Source organism: Penaeus monodon, unplaced genomic scaffold, assembly GCF_015228065.2.
Source record: "Penaeus monodon isolate SGIC_2016 unplaced genomic scaffold, NSTDA_Pmon_1 PmonScaffold_1452, whole genome shotgun sequence".
NCBI classification, from domain to species: Eukaryota; Metazoa; Arthropoda; class Malacostraca; order Decapoda; family Penaeidae; genus Penaeus; species Penaeus monodon.
The window spans coordinates 1-5,000 of NW_023643621.1; the positions used below are offsets into that span (position 1 = coordinate 1).

At 37.6% G+C, this 5,000-nt stretch overlaps 1 pseudogene; it reads right to left on the reverse strand.

Moving 5' to 3' along the window:
• Nucleotides 1-278: 278 nt before the first annotated feature.
• LOC119569360 overlaps nucleotides 279-5,000 on the reverse strand; it is a 13,985-nt pseudogene continuing 9,263 nt past the window's right edge.

Below are 5,000 nucleotides of genomic sequence, written 5' to 3' on the forward strand. Positions count from 1 at the left end.
CATGATAACCTCAAGGCTCAAAAAATGTTGTGTATCTCATTGTGATATATTTCAATAAAAAACCAGTTAATTCGTGATCATTGAATTACCCAGTTACCCAATCATGCTGATATTTTTCAGATAATTCAGCAGTCCAGATATGAATTTATATTTTCATTAATTACGAATCGCATCGTAAGTTTCTTGATAAAACTTTTTTTTTATTGTAAGATTTTTTTGTCCCTTTTTTAGCAGTAGATCAAATACATTTTCACTGTATAGGGGTAAGATTTAAAGGGTCAGTCATGACGGTCGCTGGAGGGACATGGTAGAATTTTCAGCGTGTCCGAGTCATTGGCGTCTATATAACCTTAAGGGTCAAAAATATCAAAAAGAGTACATTTGTTGATATAATTAAATCCTAAATCAAGTAACTGTCGATTACCTTTGGAATTATCCGTTGCCTGATCTGGACATGATAATTGATAGTGTTTCACCTAGCGAGCCCTTTAGTAAATAAGTTAGAGACACCAAACGGGCAAGCACATAATCATTGGCACTGGATATGTTCACAAGTACGTGCTTTGTATTGTGTACTCAATTATTTTATTCATATCTGCCATTATCATTCAAGTAGTTTTGTAATTTATTACTTTAAATCTTATTAGTATAATTGCATTTATTAAATTAAACATCGCTCTTCTTCCTTTCATGACAATATCCTTATTTTATGTCAAATCCTCGAGTAGCTGCAGGTCTGAGTTAGAAATACTTTTCCACGTTTTCTTTTCTATAAAGTAGTGTTAACCGATGTTTCTGATAATACTGGTCCTAAGGTTCATTAATATTTTCCGCTCCCAAACTGGAATTTCACATCACTACATGTGTGTGTGTGTGTGTGTTGGTGTGTGTGTGTGTGTGTTGTGTGTGGTGGTGTGTGTGTGGTGTGTGTGTGGGGTGTGTGTGTTGTGTGAGTATGTGAGGGGCGCCCCGGCATATATATACTGTGTATATATACATACACATATGTATGTATGTGTGTATTTTTATCATATATCTATTGTATGTAAAAGTTTTCCCTCGTGATTGCTACTTCCGCAGCAAAAACGTTACCTTTGGTGTTGACATTGGGATTTTGGTGTTGACCTAACTTTGGGATCCCTAGAGGCGAATGGGTCGACATAAACTATCCGATTTTGTTCAACTGGCAGAATGTTGCAACGATCAGTCTGAGGTTGTCTGTTGGAAAGGGCCCTTTGAAAGCAGATTTTGAGTCTATAAAAGTGTGTCTGGCCATCATGACATGTTTCAGAGGAGTTTGAAAGGCATATAACTCTATCTGGAGAGTGGTATATCATTAGAAATACGGCGTGCAACACAGGTATTTGCTACAACAGGGCTGCACGTGCTTTCCCTGCGTTTTGCTGTATTCTTGTGTGTAAGAATGGAAGAAGGATCCACTTCCAAATTGGCCATTCGCGGCCATTAGAGTAGTCGGATTTGCAATAAATATATGTGGACGACCTCCATCAACCGCACTATCGTTTTTTCTGAGTCGAAAATTAGAATTGCATATCTTACTCACTAGCTTAGCCATCCATTAATGATGTGGTGGTTGAGAAATTATCCAGCCCATTCCTGAAAGAGTGTATACGAAAACGTCCAGAACTCAGATTGCCGTCGTGACAGTCTTCAGTCCGATGCCTCTAACCACTCGGCTACCGTGGCCATATACCGTATTTTATAAAAGTATAATGTGGTGTAATACATATTTTATATATATATAATATATATAATATATATTATTTTATATATATATTATTAATATATATTTTTATAATGTATATATATATTATATATATATATTATATATATATATTATATAATATATATATATATTATAGGCGGGTAGGTAGCAGTAGGTCAGGGGGGTTTTCATAGTCTAGCAGCTATCGGTTAAGGTAAAAGGTACCAGTTGCAGCCGCCAGTATGCCAGCCCCCCCCGGGTGGCATCGAATTTGCTGGACCGACTTATTTATACCCTACATGGCCGTTGCAAATTAACTAGTAAATTAATGTAAATTAGAGCATAATATAATCCAATGTTTATTACATGAACTAACCCTTTAAACAAAAAACAAAAAGGAAGCACCAAAATGTATGAGAAACCAACGAAGTAGATTTTAACAGTCCAAAACATGCATATAATAATATGGGTTTGTGGGTGTGTGTGTGGTGTGTGTGTGGGGTGTGTGTGTGTGTGTGTGCGTGTGGTGTGGTTGCGTGTGCGTGTGCGGGGTTTCGTGTGCGTGCGTGCGTGCGTGCTTGTGTGTGTGTGTGTGTGTGGTGTGTGTGTGTGTGTGTGTGTGTTGTGTGTGTGTGGTGTGTGTGTGTGTGTTTTGTGTGTGTGTGGTGTTCTGTGTGTTGTGTTGTAATAAAAAAAACAAAAATGAATAACAAAAACCCAAAGATAGGAGATGAAATTATGTAATCCTGAGTTTCGAGGAGTAACCGTCTCCTCCCGCCCCTGGACTTGACGTCATAGTTGGCGCCCACCAGGGGACGTTGTTCTGACTTTTTCTTCGACTTGCTGGACGTTCCTCTGGTTCCCTTCTAAAGACACCTTCCTCCTCCTCAAGAACGACAGGACCTGAAAAGGTGTGTTACAAGCGTGGTTAAGAAACTAGGGTTTAATTCCTGCGAGTCGAAAGATGAATTTTACTGATATTTAATTAGAGGTGCATATTTAATGGGTATTCGAAATGATAATGCTAGCAAATTCCTGATTGAGGTATCTGTATATGAATTCACATTAATGAGTACATTTTAGCATCTTCCATCAAATGTTTGTGGTTTTTTATTTTCATTCTAATGTTAAATAGTTATCCCTTTTCATACCTCAAACTCTCGATACATACTGTACATAAATTCTCATATTAGTAAAGTTATGTTATCTAACATACAAAATGGCCGAACTTACCTCCTGAAGTTCCTGGTTTTGTATTGAAGTTGTATGTTATGCTCTTCATTAATTCTCCTCTCCTCCTCTTCTTGCTGTGGCATTTAAAAAGTAGTTCAGGCGTGTGTTAAGGAGGCAGTGACAATTTTGGAAAGAAACAGGATTCCCTTATCGCGAGCATAATATGTAATTTTGCGATGCAAAATTACGTATATTACTAAATGAAGTATTTATAATTTATTATATTTCACTTTATCATACATGCCCACAGTTTATTAACATATCACTAGCCCATAATTTGTTGTATTGCAATGTTCGAGAAGGTGAAGAGGACTTACAACGTGTAGATATCGTTCCAGTTAAGCTTGAGGTAGTTCCATACCAAGGAGCGTCCACGTCATTGTAACCGATGCTTCTTAATACATTACCAACATCTTGTAGTCTTATGCCACTGACTGGGTTAATGGCCATATCAAGGTACCTGGAAAAGCACATTGAATCACATGAAAAAAAAAAGAGGGAGAGAGAGGGGGGGGGGAGTAGCAAAGAAAGGAACCAACCAAACAAAAATTTATAGCTCTGTATCCTGTTACTCTTTCTTAATTTCTGCCTCATATGTGTCTTTGATTTCCCAACTCTCTTTCTCTCTCAGATATGAGACTTACCGAGACAGGATCCAAGCTTCTTTAGTGCAGGCCATGGCGGCGAGAAGGAGAGTTTTCTCACTGGCGACGTTGGTCCGCAGGTATTGGTCCCACGCGAAGTCCCACTCGGCCTCCCCGCCCTCACTCTATGGCGCGGCAGTACACCGTCCATTTGAGGTTTGGCGAAATAAGGCTGGAATTTGTTTTTTTTTAATATACATATTATATCACTGTAGTAATAATGGCCATAGCAGTTCATATTAGTAATTATGTTTGCTATAATAATTGTAGTAACAATAAATTAAAGCAACAAAACTCCTACCACTCCTACTAAGGACGATGATAAAAACAACCAAAGTCAATGGTAATGGCATTGACGCCAAAAAGCCAGAATAATAAATGCATACTGTAAAACCGAGTGCAAATTAGGTAGCATAGTCCCTTGCCGGTGTTATCTGCTCTTGGTAACACTGTGACATGGGCTGTGTTGTAGCTGGCAGGTCAGTCATAGCCATGTTAAAGGGCATTCTATTAACATTAATGAGCATGTGAAAGTAGCAGAAGAATCAGTTAAAATAGTTCAGTATGAACACAGTTACTATGTAAAAGGAGAAAAATGTAACATTTATGGAATAACTGTCGAGTCTTGCGACCTCTACATACTTTTCTTTAATGAGTCTATAGTATGAATGCATTGCTGTCCTTGATACCATCTGTTCTTTTACAAACCTACCCATATGCTAAATGGATAGCGTGGCGATTTATTTACTGCCGTATTGCCATTCCAATTAAACATAACGGCAACGAATTCGTTTCGGTGTGCCACAATGACCTGACAATACCTTACCGTATCCTTCCCACACTCTTGGAAATGCGAACCCTTCCTCCCAAGCTTGAATATTCACGTAAAGTTTGATAAACGTGCTTCAGCATGCCCGTGTAGGTCCTCATCTTCGAACAAGTTATTCGTAAACTAAACTTTGCTCATCATTCTCTATACCTGAAAATCCGAACACTGTTAACTGCCAATTCTTCATTGTCAATCTTCAGGGATTTTTTGTTGTTTTTATGGTATACCCTAATAACAACCATTATCAGTAGTTAAAGAAATAGTAGCAGTAGTAGTAGTGAACTTCCAACTATAAATCATTTTATTATAGCCTTCATGATGAAATCATGATAACAAGATATGCTAATATAACTACAACCAAGACAAAAATGATACTGACGATAATCATAATAAACATCATCACAGTAATCATTATAACAGCATTCACAGAAGTAACAGTGTTGTAGTAGTAATGGAATAAGGATTACACGATCATTAATAAGGTGCAATATTTTTGTTGTTTGAGCTTAACATTTATGCTCGTGCATATATACAGTGAATAAATGTCACTTACCAGGCCTCTATATCT